The sequence below is a fragment of the Marmota flaviventris genome, chromosome 11 (assembly GCF_047511675.1).
Source record: "Marmota flaviventris isolate mMarFla1 chromosome 11, mMarFla1.hap1, whole genome shotgun sequence".
NCBI classification, from domain to species: Eukaryota; Metazoa; Chordata; class Mammalia; order Rodentia; family Sciuridae; genus Marmota; species Marmota flaviventris.
The window spans coordinates 107,815,534-107,835,434 of NC_092508.1; the positions used below are offsets into that span (position 1 = coordinate 107,815,534).

Genomic DNA, 19,901 nt, shown 5'->3' on the forward strand with positions numbered 1-19,901 from the left:
TAAAATTTACTCATTATATGTGTAAAATCCAATGATTTGTAATGAATTAAAAGAGTTGTGGAATCATTACCATAATCCAGTTACAGATAATTGCCACCAACCTCAAAAATAGTCTTGGGCCCATTTATAGTCATGCAATCTCTGCTCATCTCCTAGCACCTAGAGTGTTCATTATCTCCAGAAACTTTGTCTAATTTGGACATTTCAAATGATTGTATTCATACAATATGTAATATGTCGGCTTATTTTATTCAACTTAAAGTTTTGGGACTGAACTATTTTGTAGCATTCATTAAGATTTCAATCCTTTTATTGTTGATTACATATCAGATATAAATAAATAAATAAGCAAATAAATAATAGGTGATTTTTTGTCCATGTACCAATTAATAGTTTTGAATTATTTATTCCATTTCAGCTATATGAGTAATGCTGTAATAAATATTTCTATACAAATTTTTGCTTGAATGTGCATCCCATTTTGCTTGAGCATGTAACTAGGAGTAAAATTATAGAGTTTCCTCATAAGCATGTATTTAACTTTTTAAGAAATTGTCAGATTGTCTCCCAAATGTCATGCTATTTTATATTCCCACCACAGTGCATAAGGCTCTGGTCTCTGTACATCTCAGCCAACACTTGGTATTTTCTTTTTTATACACCTCTTCTTATACAGAGATATCTCAATTTGGTTTTCATTTGCATTTCCCTAAAGATTAGTGATGATGAGACTCTTTTCATGTGCTTATCATCAAATCATATGACATTTTTGGTAAAATATTCATTAGACTCTCCCATTTTTAATTTGTTTTTGCTTTCCTAATATTGAGTGTTAATGTTTTAATATACATTCTAGGTATAACTTCTTTATAAAATACAAAGTTTACAGATATTTTCTCCTTGCCTTGATATTCTTAGCTATACTAAGTCAAATTTAGTATTTTTCTCTTTTATAGATCATGCTTATAATGTCATAATTAAGAACCTTTGTCTAAAACAAAGTGAAATATTCTCTTATAGTTTCCCTCTAAAATGTACAATGTTAGCTCTAAAATTTATTGTAAACATGATCCATATTGAACTATTTATTTTTAATGCTGTGATGTAATTGTAAAAAAATAATATTTTGCAAGTGGACAAATAAACAATTGTCCTACTAGCAGTTCTTGAAAATAATATTTTCCCTGTTGAATAGCCTTGGCACTAGGATTTTGTAAGTTCAACTGATCATAAATTGAAGGGCTTATTCCTTAACTTTAAATCCTATTCCATGATCTCTATGTCTATCTTACAAATGTCTTGATTACGGTAACTTTATACTATGTTTATAAATCAGTTAAGGCAATTCTTCCAGTTCATTTCCTCTTTTTCAAAATTATCTTGGCTAGTTTGGGTTCTTTGAATTACCATATACACTTTAAAGCTGTTCATCAATTTCTCTTTTGAAAATAAATTATGGCTGAATTATGATAGAAATTTCATTGAATATATACAGCTGTTTTGGGACAATTTTCATCTTTTTGACAATATACAGTCTTACAAATCATGAACATGGAATTCCTCTCCATTTATGTAGCTTGCTTTTAATTTGTCTCAGCATTGCACTATAGTTTTTAGCAAAGATTTTGCATTTATTTTGCAAATTTTATTCCTAAGTATCTTATCATTTATGATATTATGAAGAAATTGTTTTCATAATTTCATTTTCAGATCATTTCTTGCTATAAGACATAAATACAATTGATTTTATACTGATTTTGATGAGTGACATTGGCAAATTTGTTTCAAATAGTTTTATTGTATATTTGTATTTCTTGCAGAAATGATCATATAATCTGAGAACTAAAATTTTACTTTCCTTATAACATTAGATACTGTTAATTGCTTTTTCTCTGCTTAGTGAGCTGGCTAGATCCTTCAGTACCATGTTGAGTAGAAGAAATGACATTTCTTGTTTCATTTCAGATTGTAATGGAAAGATATTCTTTCACCAGTGTGCATAGTACTGTGTTCTACATACTACTTATTAGTTTAAAGATGCTCTCTTTTTTTCCTAGTTGGTTAAGAGTTTTTATTATGAATAAATGCTGAGATAATTATAAGTAATGTTCAACAACCTCTTATATAAAATAAGAGACAACTGGAAAAAAATGTCCCATTCTCTTTAAGAATTAAGAGAGGTATGTTTGAAATCATATATAAGTTAATGTTTCATTTCAGCAGATATTCCTAATATTCTTACATAATACAAATTGAGTAGGTAGAAAGGCTCATTTATGGATTTAAAAATAAATCACATGGGACCATAGTTTTGTAGGTAAAAATTTTAAAAAGCAAGACTTTTTCTTGTTATCATGAGTTCAAGGGGAAAACAAAGAACTTGTTCATAAGGATATAAGATGTATTATATGCTTATCACTGTAATGATATGGAGACTCTTACCTACTAACATGTATGTCTGTTCATTTGAAACATGATGCCTGTCTGTTATATTATTGAGCAATGTTACCTGAATTATTTTGATCACTAATTACAAAGTTTCTTTAGTCATAAAAAAATATGGACATATAGAAATATGGCAGCTCCTGCAGGATATGTCAAAGAAGGTACAAACTGTAGAATTAAACAAGAAGGAAGACAGTTATCTATAGAAATTATGAAGATCTATAGAAAAGTCAGAAAGACTGGGATATGCTGAGAAAGAAGGGGAGTAGGCACAGAAATCTTGCAAGTAGAAAAATAATGCATGACCATATGAGAAAAGAGAGAAATATCCGGTCACTGTATGTGTCATCAATATTTTGAGAAATTGCACCTGCGAGGAGACAGTACAAGGACAAGCCTACTCATCCTACTCATAAGGAACAAAGTTCAACCAACCTTAAATTACATACAGGCAGAAGAGAAAAGTCTAAGGATTTAGGAGTACAGAGCCGCATGCACTATTCAACAACATGTTAAAACTGTAGACCCAGATTTTGGAGCATACTACAGCATTTTCAGGTTATCATTGGGACTCTCCAAATAAGCAATTTACCTAAATGATATGTCTTCCTTTTCATCAAGTCAGGGGTTCTCAAATAACAGTCCCTATAGTATCAAACATAGCAAGTCAACAGAATGCCCATAGTCCCGTCAATACAGAAATGAGCTATAATTTTTACAGAAATAATACAAACAAAATTGAAAAAGGAGCAGAATAATGAGAGAAATAAAATGAGAGTGAAAAGATCTGTGTTCTGGTTTGTGCTTTGCAAACAACAATCTGTGTGATCTTAAGATATTGATTCACTCTCCTGGTTCAGATTTGATAACCACCAAAAAGGTGTGGAGACTGAAGCATCCCATCCAGTAAAACCTTTCTGAGATTTAATAAATTTTCATCACTCTGTAAAGACACACACATACACATACTTCCCCTTACACTTCATATTCCATTCACTTAGTAAAACATCATATTTATTTTAAATTCATCTGTGTAGAACCACAAGCTTTACATAGTATTATATATTAATTTTTATTACTATTTGGAATATAATACAAAATTTTCCTTCATAAACTAAAAATATGTTAAATAGTACATAAAACAAATGTTGCTTATTGAAAATGAATGTAGTACTATTTAAAAAAACATAACTGTCATGGGTCCCAAATCTAGGTAGCTAATTCTGTTTTTTCAATTTTCAGCCACTTTTTAATGATGTTTTTAAGTAAGTGATTTCTTTCAAATAAAACATTATGGAAATAGTAAAATGAAAATTGCAATTTTGTAATAAATACACTTACAAACTTTCACACATAATGAATAGACAACACATGTATCAAGATGCTCTCAAAGCTCACAATTTTATCTGTAAAACTTGGCAGAATGATGAGGATGCTGATTTAATACATTCTTTGAAATTTTACTCAAAGTTTTATAATGATCATACTACCAAAAGCACCATACAGATTTAATGCAATTCCAATCAAAATCCCAATGACATTCTTCATAGAAATAGAAAAAGCAGTCATGAAATAAGTCTGGAAAAATAAGAAACCCAGAATAGACAAAGCAATCCTTAGAAAGAAGAGTGAAGCAGGTGGCATCACTATACCAGACCTTAAACTACACTATAGAGCAAGAGTAACAAAAACAGCATGGTATTGGCACCAAAATAGACTTGTAGACCAATAGCATAGAACAGAGGACACAGAGACAAACCCACATAAATAAGTTATCTCATATTAGACAAAGGTGCCAAAAACATATATTGGAGAAAATATAGGCTCTTCAACAAATGGTTCTGGGAAAACTGGAAATCCATATGTAGCAAAATGAAATTAAGCCCCTAACTCTCACTATGCACAAAACTCAAATCAAAGTGGATCAAGGACCTAGGAATTAAACCAGAGACCCTGCACCTAATAGGAGAAAAATTAGGCCCAGATTTCCATTATATCGGATTAGGCCCCAACTTCCTTAATAAGCACAATATAGCTTCCTTAATATAGCACAATAAATAAAATCAAAAATCAATGAATTGGATGGATTCACACTAAACATCTTCTTCTTAACAAAAAAAAATCAGTGAGGTGAATAGAAAGCCTACAGAATGGGAACAAATTTTTACCACATGCACATCAGGTGAGCACTAATCTATAGGATATATAAAGAACTCAAAAATCTTAACTTCAAAAAAACAGCCCACTCAGTAAATGGGCCAAGGAATTGTACAGACACTTTTCAGAAGATAATATACAATCAATCAACAAATATATGAAAAAAATATTCATCATCTCTAGTAATTAGAGAAATGCAAATCAAAACTATTCTAAAATTTTATCTCACTACAGTCAGAATGGCAATTATCAAGAATACAAACAACAACAAGTGTTGTCAAGGACAAGGGGAAAAGGCACACTCATATATTGCTAGTGGTACTGCAAATTGGTACAACCAATATGGAAAGCAGTATGGAGATTCCTTGGACAACTTGAAATGGAACTACCATTTGACCCATCTATCCCACTCCTCAGTTTATACCCAAAGGACTTAAAAGCAATATACTATAGTGACACGGCTACATCAATATTTATAGCAGTACAATTTACAATAGCTAAATTGTGGAAACAACTTAGATGCCCTTCAGTAGATGAAAGGATAAAGACACTATGGTTTATGTACACAATAGAATATTACTCAGCATTAAAAGAGAATAAAATCATGGCATTTGCAGGTAAATGGGTGGAGCTAAGTGAAGTAAGCCAATTCCCCAAAACCAACTGTCGAATGTTTTCTCTGATATGTGGATGCTGATCCATAATTGGGATGGGGGCGGGCATGAGAAGAATGGAGAAACTTTAGATAGGGCAAAGGGGAGAAAGGGGAAGGGAGGGGGTTTGGGGGTAGAAAAGATGGTGGAATGAGATGGACATCATTACCCTAAGTACATGTATGAAGACACAAATGGTGTAACTACTTTGTGTACAACCAGAGACATGAAAAATTTTGCTCTACATGTGTACTATGACTTGTAATGCATTCCGCTGTCATGTATAACAAATTAGAATATATATATATATATATATATATATTATATATAAAATATAATATAATATATATATAATATATATATAATATAATATATATATAATATATATATAATATAATATATATATATATAATTTTAAAAAGAATAAAGTACATGCATTTAAACTTTAACATTTTAACCTCTCATAAACAGTTTTGATTATTCATCTTTGATAATGAAATACTTTATTTATTATACTGTCACTTTTAGCAAACATTTGTTTGCTTTTTCAATACTGGGAATAAAACCCAGGGCCTTGCATAGGATATACAAATGCTCTCCTACTGAGCTACATCCCCAGCCCATTGCAAACATTGTTTAAGTAACAATTCAATTAAAAAATGATAGGTTTTGAATGAATAATAATTCCTGAGAATAGATAATGTTACCCATACAGTAAAAAGAAAAAATACAAATAAACAAAATCCACCAGCTTTTGAGCCAGTTCCTGCACTGTGTTTTGCCACTTATTAAGTTTGTAATTTGTGCAAAATTCACAATCTGTAAAACTCGGATTCTTTATGAGTAAGACGACCATAACTATATTTGTCCCATTGTTCAATATTTTATATTAAATGAGAAACAACTTTTTATAAAGTAACAACACTTTTTGTTAGTATTTTTAGTATCTCCTACTTTTTCCCCCTTTTTTATTGATTTTTTTAAAAAATAAATGACAGTGGAATGCATTGCAATTCTTATTACACATATACAGCACAATTTTTCATAATTCTGGTTGTATATAAAGTATGTTCACACCAATTCATGTCTTCATACATGTACCCCTACTTTGAATATTGCAGAAAAACAAAACCTAAAATTGCATTGATGCATGTTTATGAAAGACATATTTACATATTTCCATAGGTTCTACTGTAATGTATAACTAAAAGAACAAATTTTTAAAAAACAGAAAAAAAACATAGGGGTATTAAAAAAAAACAATAAAGAAAGATTCAAGTAGGTAACTTGGAAGTGATTTTATCTTTAGAACTCGGCATAATTACATGATCAGTAGAAGAGACAATAAATGGCTTAAAGTTCTTTTCCAGCTAAAAGACACCCTCTATACAAAAAGTAAGTATTCAGGCCCATGAAAAAGAACAGGTACATTCCATGTCATATCTTCCTTTCTTTATGCCTGCTTTGGTCATCCCCAATAATGCATTAGTGGAGGTGACAAAAGCATAAAATTTAATAAACCCTGGCCTTAGAATCTTATTTTTTTAAAAAAATATTTTTTCATTATAGTTGCACAAAATACCTTTCTTTTACTTATTTATTTGTATGTAGTGCTGAGGATGGAACCCAGGGCCTCACACGTGCTAGGCGAGTGCTCTACCTCTGAGCCACAACCGCAGCCCTGGAATCTTGCTTTAAAGTTTGCTTTCTATGACATTATAAGCATGATCTGATACCTTTGTTTCTTATGTTTTTGTTCAGTTTTGTTTCAAATCAAAGTTTTTTATTTAAAAAAAAGTCTTAATTGAGGAGTTTATTTAGTTGGCATTTAGATGACTGTAGATAAGTGTCACATATCAGGAAGCATCAAAGAATTAGGACTTAAGAGACTTCAGTTTATGCCTCTGTTCTGCTAATGAATAATCCTTGAGCTATGAGGAAAAATTCATTCTTCTGAGATTTGTTTTATTTCTGCCTGATTTATGAAGGCAATTTCAGCCTAAAATGCCTCGAATTTAATTATGCATTTCACCATATAGACTTATAACATAGACTAATTTCATGTAACTTCTGTAACGGCCTCAATATTTACTATCACAAATTGCTTTGATATATGTGCTGAGGTATATGATGGAGAGTCTAAGGCTTATATACTCCTGCATCAGAGTAGAAACAATTTTACAATCCATATTAGCTTGCTATGGAGCTTAATGCTAAGTGACAAAGTCTTTATCAACTCTCTCCAAAGGATGTGGTTTCTTGATACTGGTTCAACATTTAGTTAGGAGACAGGCTTGGACATGTTCATTATAAGAACCCCCAAGTGGAATGCCTAAGGCAATAAAATTATTGATGTTTCACTGTGTTAAACATTCATGTGTCAGGCATATGCAGGGATGGCAATATCTTCATGCTAGCTAACAGGGAATATAAAGGTAAACATCCTCATTTCAGGCAACATACTATGGAATTCCTGGTTCAGCATCAATGCAGGAGCATAGAGACGGCACAAAATAGAACACTGTTGTTTCCACACCCCAGACATTAATAGACTTACCTCAATTACCAAGACAAAGAAGACTTTATGCCTCTTGTTCATATTTATCTATTCACAATATGGTGTTTTGATATTTTTTTCCAATACAAAGCAACATCAATGATTACTGTTTTATTAAAATTTCCAATCTTAAAATTAATGGTCTATTGGCAAGATCTTATGGCTCTCTCCCAGTGCATCTTGTGCTGAATGCTTTCCAAAAATGTATTAGCACTTATATGGTTTTCTCATGTTAAATGATCACAATATTTTTATAAGTTAAATTTAACAAAGGAGAGGAATTAGCTCATCTCAAATTATGATTTAATTTGCTGAAATTTTCACAATTTTTATTTTATGTAGAAATTTCTGCAAATTATATAATGAAAGTTTAGTCATTTCTTCATTCAACAAATGTTTATTGAGCATTTTTTATTTGGTAAGCACCATTCTAAGAATGACAGATAAACTAAAATAAACAAACTCACTGACCACATGGTGTTTATACTGTAGTGGAAGGCACTGAAAACAAACTAATAAAAACTTGCATTAAATCCTCAGGAAGTGATATTAGCTATGAAGGGAGTACTGGGAGAAACCATTTGAAACCAGATGCCCTGAGAAGGCACCTATATGGTGTTTTAAAATAAAGTCCATATTTTAAAATTTACCTACACATTTTCATGGACACTTCTGAATTAATATAAAAATTAAAATATTTATCAAGTAATCTTGTCTCCATGCCATGTTTTTTTGTGTATACTGAGTTCCTTCTTAATGGTTAGTATTTCATAACATGAAAGTTTTGATAGTAGGTAATATTTTTCTTCATACATTAAGTTTTGTGAATGTTGGATTCTATTTGAAGGTAAGAATTATATGTCTTCAATTATTTTTTGCTTTAGCCACAGGTGATGACACTTGAGGGATGAGGTTGGTCACTTAGCTTCATAAGGATACAAATTCTTCTTGCTACATTGAATATCGTTGTACAGTTTCCTCAATATAGGTAGAATTCTGTTGTTATTGTATTACGCTGGTTGTTGTCACTGGCCTTTTTCTTTGACTTTTTTCCTGTTTCTTTTTTACTTTTTTCATATGCATGTATACATTGGTGTGTATGCATGTATTGAGGATCAAACCCAGGAACTCATACATGCTTAGCAAGTGCTTTACTACTGGGCTATGGCCCCCATTTAATGAATAGCCTATTTGTAATTGACATCTTCTTATTTGGTGGCATTTTATTCAAGTAGGGCCCTATTCTGTTTAGCTAATTCTTTCTTTACCCTGCCCAAGTTTCTAAGGGATACCTTTCCTTTCTAAAGTGCCTACTTCTTCCCTAGAATGGAATCCTTTAAGTCTGCCACTTCTTTTACTATGCATTTTCTAGGACTCCACCCATTGTCTTTCCAGTAGCCAAAGGTCTACTTTAATGAAACTGTTCTCAGTTTTTTCCACACAGGATGAATGCCCCTCTTTCGTCAGAAACTCAAATAACATGTCTATTCCAATACCATCTAGACCTTATAAAGTTCTTCATCTTTTGAAACATGGCTGTCTGAAGCTTGTTCGAATTATGTAGAATTTATCAGCACTATCATCATCAGATCCATCATCATCATCATCATCAGATCCATCATTATTTATTATCAAAATGTATCACTGTCATACTGCTCAAACATCTGTTATTGGTCAAATAAAATATCATTGACCTTTACCAGTTAACAAGTACTAGTCAATTATTCTCTGAGTATCCTTATCTGGCCAAGGAAAGTTCATACACAAGGGATGCAATTGTTTGGAACTTCCTTCTGCTAATTTCATTAAACCAGGAAGATTAGCTTCTAGGAGAGAAAATTCGAGTTGGCAACACATCCAGAGCCCACATGAACTTTGTCCTAGGCCACTGTCTGTGTAATTCAAGCCCGTTCATCTCCGCTAAAAATTACTTGTCATTCCTCAAAACATTGCCTGTGTCCTCCACTTCCCTGTCCTCAATAAAGAAGGGATATAAGGTTCTCACTCCCATTGTGTGTGGGGGCACTCACATTCCTGCGATGCCCCATGCCCTCATTGACGGTCTTTTCTCTTGCTAAGCTATTTTCATTTTGTTTCACAGGCTCAATTACAGAACTTGCAGAGGACAGAATGGAGGCTCCCTTTGAATCAAATTAGCCATTCTGCAAAGTGTACATATGTTTATAAACCTACCAAAAATTCATTGCACACCTAGCTCCTAAGTCATCTATTTACAAGTAGGGCTTCCTATGATCTAAAATGCAGAAAATTGAAACACTTTAGAATTTGGTTCAGAGACTAAGAAACTACATATTTTCACTTTATAACCATGAATTGGGAAAGATTTGTGAACTACAATAAGTAATACTGAAAAAGTCTCAAAGTTTCTTGGAAAGAAACAAATTCCCAATTTTTTTTCCTTGAAGTACTCATGATTGAGCCTGTGGGGGTGCCTTCCCTCTGAGCTACAATGCCAGCCCTTTATTTATTTTATTTTTCACAAACTTGTCCAGGATGGTCTCTAACTTGTAATCCTTCTGCTTCAGCCTCCAGAGTAAAGTTATAGGTGTGTGCCACTGTGCTCAGCTCCAAGAGAATCAGTGAGCTTTAGAAAGTTCTATTCTACCATAATGCATCAATGAGAATATTTTGATTGGTTGTTAATGAAAGTTCTGGAGTTAATGAAAGGCTGGAGGCTAAATGGAATGGGACAAAGGAAGTTAACCTGTGGAGCTGACACTAACAAAGGCCATTGCAATATTCTTGAATGTATTTTCAAAAATATACAGTTGGCGGGACTGCAAATTAGTGGTGGGACTGCAAATTAATGCAGCCAATTTGGAAAGCAGTATGGAGATTCCTTGGAAAGCTGGGAATGGAACCACCATTTGACCCAGCTATTCCTCTTCTCGGACTATACCCAAAGGACCTAAAAACAGCATACTACAGGGACATAGCCACATCAATGTTTATAGCAGCACAATTCACAATAGCTAAACTGTGGAGCCAACCTAGATGTCCTTCAGTAGATGAATGGATTAAAAAAATGTGTCATTTATACACAATGTTATATTACTCAGCACTAAAAAAGAATAAGATCATGGCATTTGTAGGGAAATGAATGACATTAGAGAAGATTATGCTAAGTGAAGTTAGCCAGTCCCCCCAAAACAAATGCAGAATGTTTTCTCTGATATAAGTGGGGGGGTGGGGGTGTGACTCAAAGTAGGGTAAAGTGGGGTAGGGAGAGAGAGCATGAGAGGAAGATCACCTCTACATAGGGAATAGGAGTGAGAAGGAAAGGGTGGGGTAAGGGGAATAGCAAAAATGGTGGAAGGTGATGGTCATCATTATATAAAATACATGTATGAAGATGTGAATTTGGTGTCAACATACTTTATGTACAAATAGAGATATGATACATTGTGGTATAAGGGTGTATTAAAAATTGTAATGCAAAAAAAAAGAGAGAGCTCATGTATAATGACATAATTTGACATGAACATACTTTATATACAGAGTTACGAAAAAATTGTGCTGTGAATGGATAATTATGAATGTAATGCATTCCACTATTATCATGTATGTAAGAAATTAAAAAAATAAAAATAAACAGTCAACTCAGTTGCTACTACCTCCTGTTTTCATATAAACTTTCTATTCTACTGACTCCAACCAATCATAACAGTAAGTATTCTCCTTATGAAGTGTCCTTGTATCCCAAACCCTTCCCATGTGGTTTTCCTGCCCAGTCTATTGTTTTTCCATAGCCAATGTAAACAATTTACCAATATAAACAATTGATATATTCTTTTCCCAAAGTTTTGTTAGAAAAATGCTCTCAGCTCTGGGTTCTAGTGGACATTATTCCAACTGCTGTCTAGCCTTGAGGCTGGTAGTCGCAGAACTACCTGGGACATGGTCCTTTTCTGTCTATCCTCTGTATTGGCACCAATAAGCTCTTTTATTAAAAAGAATCCTGTCTCAAGAATTTCAGTTTAGGGTTGGGGATGTGGCTCAAGCGGTAGTGCGCTCGCCTGGCATGCACAGGGCGCTGTGTTCGATCCTCAGCACCACATAAAAATAAAGATGTTGTGTCCACCGAAAACTAAAAAATAAATATTAAAAAATTTCTCTCTCTCTTTCTTTTTTTTTTTTAAAAAAAGAGTTTCAGTTTAACAATAAAAACACAAAACAAAACAAAAATTATGTCTTTTAGTTTCTCGATTATGTTTAACATAAAAGAACAGGTACCTCAGTTTAACTCACGTAAAAATGAACTTCATTTTAAATACAAGACTCATCAAATTGTAACAAGCACTTATCTTCTTCAGTTTTGCCTGCAAGTGGGTGATGGGTAACTAAAAGCAGTATTAAAAAATTGGCATCTCTGCCTGCACTTTGCATTAATAACCCTTGCTCTGAGTCACTTTGGATTCCAAGGTCTGATGGATAAACATCTTGCAATGAGTCTGAACTACCCACCCCACCAGGCAGCAGCAACTTTCTCACCTGGAAAAGGCCTTGACCAATCAACCACACCTGATCAAGATTACCTGCTTTGTCAGCTGTGAAAAGCCTCCAGCTAGACAAACCCCCAAACCTTGCCCTCATTCCCTTCTCTATAAAATCTCAAAGTTAGGGTCAGGGCCTAGAAGAAAGGGCTGATAACATGGGTCCCCTTGCCTTCCTAGTGTAGCTACACTGATTAAAGTTTCTTCTGTGCTTTTCACCATTACCTTCTCCATTTGTTTTGTGGGGCCAGCTGCTCGAACTGATTTGCTGGATTCCCAAAGCCAGGCCTCTGACCTAGGACTTCATTAGCAATCAAATTGCTAGACGTAAAACATAAACAAAATGGCTTACTATTTAAGGTCAAAAGAAGACTAATACAGTAGGATATTCACTGAAGTTAGAAGAAAAATAGGTTGAAAAAGAAAAAAAAAAATAATAATGAGACCAAAGTAATCAATGTTGTAAAACAGCCTTTCTGTTTATTGAACTCAGTGTCAATGAGTTGAAAAAAATCTGCCCACATTCCTTTTGCAGGGCAATAAATGTGCCCTGAGCTCCTCAAAAAGAAAAAAAAAATAAAAGAAAAAAAAAGCAATAACAAAACTGACAAACCAAAAAATGTGATCAGAACTTAAATCATCTTGAGACTTGAAATCAAACCTACTTAGGGCTCCTCAGATGAATAAACATGGTGGCATGGTATTCAACTCTTTCAGAAAGCACTTTAACATATACTGACAAGAAGAAGGTCAGAAGTTATTTTGAGTGTTGATTGGAGCTTGAAGGGAAGCCAGAAACTGGTGAAAAGATCTTGCCTGGATAAGATGGGGTATTTGGCCACTTCTGGGGGTATCATTGGCTGTTACTACCAGAAGATATTACTGGCAGATAGGTGTTGGAGGCCATAAATGTTGCTAAACAACCTATAAAGAACAGATGACCACAACAAAGAATTTTCTGGCCCAAATATCAACAATGTCCAAATTTATAACACTTGCCAGAAAACAGCTCTACTGAAACTTTAACCATCAGAATCTCCTGGAAAAGAAAACACAATTGCTGAAACAAATTGCCACATCCCATCTCCAATATTTCTGACTCAACTGGTCTTGGGAGGGACCTAAAAATTTCTAAGAAATTTTCTGATCATGATAATGGCACTAGTCTGAGGATCACATTTTCAGAACCACCATGTTGATTTTAGTCATTGAAAAGTAGCCATTCATAAAACCCTGCACCTCTCCTTCCATACAATATATCACACCTATAATCCTAAGGGGAATGTCTCATCTAGTCTAGACTCTAAGCTCCATCAGAGCAAGATCTGACTTGTTCAGTGCTGAATAGTCACATAACAGGCTCTCAAATTTCCAGTGAACAAAAATTTTGGCAATTTAAGTGTTTAAAATAATGGTCATTGATTCTAAGTCTATGGGATATTTACATCTGAGACCATTTTCCTGACAAACAACAACACATACTTGTTAACTATTGTTTGTTAACATTAATCCATACAAGACAGGAGGGTATCTGATTCTGTTTTGTATCGTCTGACTTTAAGGTTGAGAGCATAAACAAACCCAGCATCAAATTGTTTTAGACTTATATATGTATACATGTAATTGATATGAATGAAAAAAAATCTGTATATGTCCCATATCTTAGCTTTTCCAAAATGAAGAAAGGACTTCTTAGAAGCGAATGTTAATTTTTTTTAAAAAAGGCTTTTTATTCACATGAATTTGAAATAAAAATAAAAACCAAAATTAATTCAATCAATCCATCAATGGACCATAAATGAGGGCTGGGATGTCCCTCAGGAGTAGAGAGATTGACTATCATGGGAGAAGCCCTGGGTTCCAACCCCAGTACTGCAAACAAGATGTACACATGTATATATATACAAGTGAGCAAGGTAAATATCCTAGTATACCGGACCAAAAGCCTCAGTCACTGTCATATGCCAGCTTTCTACCAGGCTATGCTGTTTCTTGTTGTCTAACCTTGTATTCTCAGATAAAACTAAAGCTGCTTGGTTCACCAAACTGTTAAAAGCAACTCATCTCATCAGATAATACTGGCAAGTGCTAAGTGCTCAATTTTTACCTCTTACATTTCTCTCAAGAGTGAAACCTTCTTGGGAAAAAGAATGTCTATGAAAACAGATTTTAATACAGTTGCAAGGAAGAGCTAGTCTAAATTTGAAAGAGGCAGAATGTGTTCAGTAAATTGATCTTTAAATTCGTGTTCACTTTAAAACAAGCTATAGCTCAGTAATAATCTAACGCATTAAATAAATGGCATCTTGACCTACTAGCTTCCCTTTTGCTATCTACATCAGATGAAAAAGAAATATTTAGGAAAATAAATGAGGGAAAATCAAATAAATAATCATAGCTCTACTGCTCATAGGGTTGAATGTACCATTGAACTCTATGAAAAAATAATATAAGAAAAGCAATATCAGTCCAATATTCCATCTTATCTTACTAGAAAAAAAATATATTTGTTCTTAGAAAAGCTTTTATTGTCACGAGAGCTCACTTTTCATATAATACATGAAAATATTTACACATATGCATGTGCAGCCCCCTCCAACTTAACTTTCTGACAAATTTCTCCAAGGTAGGTATTTCATTTCATGAGAAAGATGCAAAGAAAAATATGTTGAATTAAAGAATCTATTAATTCAAAAATGAACATAAACTGTCTACATTAAACAATAACTTTGTATTAGCCTTCACCCCAAAACTGGAAACCACTACTACTTTCTGTATAAATTTGATTGTTTTAGGTATCCAACATCAGTAGAATTGGGACTGACTTATTTTTTTAAGATTGCATGCTATAGCATGTATTAGGATTTCTCTTTAAATAATATTCCAAATGCACATGTATCATGCATTTTGTTTTTCCATTTCTCCATCCATAGATATATGGGTTGAGTTGACTATAAAAAAATGTTGCTATAAACATTGGGATTGAAATCACTGTTTTAGTCTTTGTTTTCAGTTCTTCTGGGTATAAACCTAGCACCTGAATTTCCATTTCACATGATAATTCTATGTGCAGTTTTTTGATGAACCATCATGTCTTCCAAATTAGGTATGCTTACCAGCAGTGCAAAAAGCTTTTAATTTTTGCAGATTGTTGCCAACTTTCCTTTTTTTTCCCCTAATTCTAATTTGGATAATAGCCATCCTAATGGGTTTGAAATAATATCTCCTTGTGGTTTTGATTTGCATTTCCCTAATGATTAGTGATATTTAGCATCTTTTCATGTGCTTATTCTCATAATTCTCAAAAATGTTTAATTGCAGTTTAATTATTTAATTTGATATTCCATCCACATAAAGTAAACCTATCTTTCCTCTTCTTTTCAGCTTGAACTCCTAGTCATACAAAAAGATCTATTATAAATTTTAATATATACTATAAAACAAATAAAATCTTTGCTCTTGAAATGCTTGGGTGTTACATGTTTATTTCTATGTGGTGCACAAAATGTATGTAATAAAATAAAATGTATTATAAAAGAAATTATATTGCTTTGGAATGAAACTTGGACAAAACAAAAATGGTGTATCATTTTTTGTTGTTGACAACTGTTACAATACCACTGAGAGTGTCATTTATCACCTTTACTGTTCACACCTATTTCCTAATGAATGAAGTTAAACGTTTTAGTCACATTCTTAATATGATTTCACACGCTGAAGTGCAAGCTGTTGTTTACTACATGATTAAGGTAAAGGGACATTGGATTATGAATATTTAAGTTGCCACCTGTTTTCCAATCCAGCACCATTTTCCAATTTAAAAACATCATGTACACATTTATCTGAGGCTGATTTAGTCATAAATAACTTGGATGGTAGCAAGCTGTGCTTATCATCCTGAACACATGAGGGATGAGACTGCTCTGCTGGGTAGACTCCACTCAGATCACCAACTCAACACTCACACACTTTTCTTAAAGGACTGGTGTTGCTGAGCAAGTTCCTCTTTTAAACATCTTCACCCTACTCTGACCCATAGACTCCCCCCCTTTTTTTTTTGAATCTATGTTGTTATTTAAATCTCCAGGGTAAATTAGAGAGCTCTCTATACCTGCTTTGGGTTAAATGAATATTCTATTACAAATAAGTAGTAGTTCCAAAATTGCCTAGTCACGAGACTAGGAAGGGTAGAATACTGGATTACAATTTTAATTCTTTATATAAAAGTTTGAAATCTGTAATTTAAAAAAAAATAAATTTGGAAACTACTAAGAGGTTACAATCAAGGGGCAGCTTGCATGATTAAAGAAGTTACACGGGAAAAACAGGGTTTATGCTGTTATTTGATCTATGCACTAAAAGAGATAATTCACAAGGACTCTTCTTAGTAATAATAGGAAAGGTCAGCATCCTATTAACACACCAATTTGGGGTAATTCAGACTGTTTTTTTCCATGAAATCATATAGGTTGCTGTATGACACTTGAAATCTTCTATGGTCTAAAATTTCTGCCTTTCTTTGGCTTGTAATTATCAACAAATGATATTCTGATTTAAAGTCATACAGTCAAGTGTTTAATCATCAATGAGAATATATGCTTTTTTGGAGAGCACTGTACTTAGTAAAAGTCCTGTTTTAGACATTTTTAAGCCAAATTTTGAATTTACTATTGGTAGGATTATTATTATGAAGCAAAATACATTATTAATTGAACTGAATATGACTCAGTTTGAAATGCTTCATATTGATTCCAATGCCCACTTAAAAACATCATTGTGCACAGAAACAGAAAGAAGTTTCAGAATTAGAACCAGAAAACTTCAAACTGTACAAGTAGCTTTCCATGTTTTTAAGTCTTTCAACTATTTGTTCTCATCTTTTCTATTGTTTATTAGTATTGTTTTTTTTAATACCCATCCTGATCTCTGCAACATCCAAATATCAATTCCATGTCAAGAATCTAAGGGGCCTGGGTAAATGAGGTTTAAGTGTTTAACTATTGCTACTATTTCAGCACTTGTGGATATGGCAAAATCTATCAATTAATTATCTAAAATTAGGGTTCCTATAATTGAATCCTATGCCCTAACTTTACCTCAATTTTTTTTTTCTTTGTACCAAGGATTGAACTCAGGGGCACTCGACCACTGAGCCACATCCCCAGTCCTATTTTGTATTTTATTGAGAGGCAGAGTCTCACTGAGTTGCTATGTGCCTTGCCATTGTGGAAGTTGGCTTTGAACTCATGATCCACCTGTCTCAACTTCCCGAGCCACTGGGATTATAGGAGTGTGCCACAGTGCCCGGCCTCAATGTTTTAATCCATAGATTATGATATTTAAGCATTTTGTATGCAATGCTTTTGTTAGTTATATTCAACACTAGAGAGTTTTAGATAAAAATAAAGCAATTGGTAATTTACTTTTCTCACAATTAAAGACAATTAATAAAATTAAGCCCCAAACTTTTAAAGCTAAATTGGTAGATAGAAATTTAAGCCAAACACCATCAACTGTATTTATTACACTTAGTTTATGTTTATACTGGACTAAGGAGTAGGAATGGAGTACAGTTTCACATGAATTCTGACAGGAAATTAAATTCGCCAAATTATATTGCTATATTATATGTAAGTATGAATATATAACAACATATTCCACTATTATGTGTAATTAGAATACAACAATAAATAAGGTAGAAAAATAGCTATGACAAAATAAAAATATATTTCACCGTTTTGAAGTATGACTACTTCTTAACTGAGATTATAGATTTCTATAACAATTTCACACCCAAATGATTTATTTTGCATTGCATTTGAGTTTTTATTAGTATCTCTGAAAAGTACTTTTTTCATTATTTGACTTCATGTTTCCACTATTACTGGAATTGTTTCAAAAGGCCAAAGAAAATGATACTGCCACTTTCAATAATGATATTGCCACTGTCCTGATGCTTTTGATTTTAAAAAGTCAAAATTTTTCTCCTGGATAAAAGGAATCTCAAAATCTCATCTCTTTCTAACATTTCACCTCTACACACCAATATTCTCTTTGTGAAACCACAAAAATGCTACACCTTTCTAATTTTTTTCCATGTGTCTAGAACATCCTTGCCCATACGTACTCATTTGAGATCTGTGGATTCTCCTGGTGCTAACATACATAATTTGGCACTTGTGTTTTGTTCCTGGTCCAAAGAATTTCCTTTGCTTCTTTTCAAATTTAGTCACATCACTGAAGAGTATACAGGCTAGACTCACATCAAAAACTATGTGGGACTGCAAAAAAATGATGTGCAATATGAAATTGTGCAAAGCAATCAAAAGTTGATGAGAAAAAGTGTGATTATTTTATTACCTTTGAAAAAAAGTTTTCAAAACAAAAATTTAGCTACTTTTGCTTGTAAATTATAATAAAATTTAAAATGTCAAATTAATATAATTTAAACATTAGACACACTACAATTTTTTCCCTTTGCTAAGGAATTTATCAAGTGTATTTTGACAATATTAAATCATGTAAGATATAATGAGATATATAGTCAACTTATTTTCTATTCTTTGATAAAACTCCTTTCTAAATTTGAATCTCGTCCTAACATTTTGACTTTGGTGCTTGTCTTGAAATAGATTTGATAGTTCCTTTAGTGTTAAATTTTTTAGACATGGCACTTCTGGAAACCTTCATCTTTTCTCTCAAGACAAGTTTCTTCATTTATGTCGATATTATGCACTGAAGGTTTATGAGCTTTGCCCTGGAAAATTCATACATGATAGTCTTCACCCCCATGATAGTCTTCCACCCCCAATGTGATAATATTGGGAGATGAAACCTTTGAAAGGTAGGTAGGGATAGATAAGATCATGAAAGGGGCTGGGGAAATTCTGATGGGATTAATGTCTTTATAGCAAGAGATACTAGACATATTGTGTTCTCTTCACTTCCATGTGAGTGTACAGTCAGATAGTGGCCATCTATAAGCCAGTAAGAAAGTCCTCATCAGGAACTAAATTGGCTGGACTCTTAACCTCAGACTACCATTCCCTAGTACTCTGAAAAATAAATGTCTGTTCTTGGTGATGCTGGGGATTGAACCCAGGGCCTTGTGCATTCTAGGCAAGCACTCTACCAACTGAGCTATATCCCCAGTCACCTAAATATCTGTTCTTTATATCACTACTCCATGGCCTTTCATTAGGGCCTCCTGAGCTAAAGAATAAAATTCATGAGTTTACTTTCATTAGGTTCCTTTGCTTATACCTAGAGACTTTTTCCCCCCCTAGGACTGACCTCAGGGCCTTGCATGTGTTAAGGAAATGCTCTGCCACTGAGCTAAATCCCCAACTTCGCCTAGAGACTCTTGAATGGCAGCAGAGTATTACTCCCAAATCAGCTCTTTCTTCCACAAATGCACTTACATCTGGCTCTAATTTCACTTCTAGCATTATCATTTTTTATTTCTTTGCTGTACTGCCATCATTGTGGACACGTTCCCTCTTTCAACTATCTGTGTTTGTAAAGCGTCACATGTGTTCCTTAACTTGAATCAGGGAGGAATACAACTGCATGCTT

The 19,901-nt window shown here is 33.3% G+C and overlaps 1 protein-coding gene and 1 non-coding gene across 2 annotated transcripts in view; both read right to left on the reverse strand.

Moving 5' to 3' along the window:
- The window catches only part of Dpp10 (dipeptidyl peptidase like 10), a 623,123-nt gene that overhangs the window by 362,906 nt on the left and 240,316 nt on the right, over window positions 1-19,901 (reverse strand). The gene's annotated exons all lie outside the window — the stretch shown is intronic.
- Window positions 19,404-19,476, reverse strand: Trnas-aga (transfer RNA serine (anticodon AGA)). The gene has a single exon. It is a non-coding gene; the product is annotated as a tRNA-Ser (tRNA).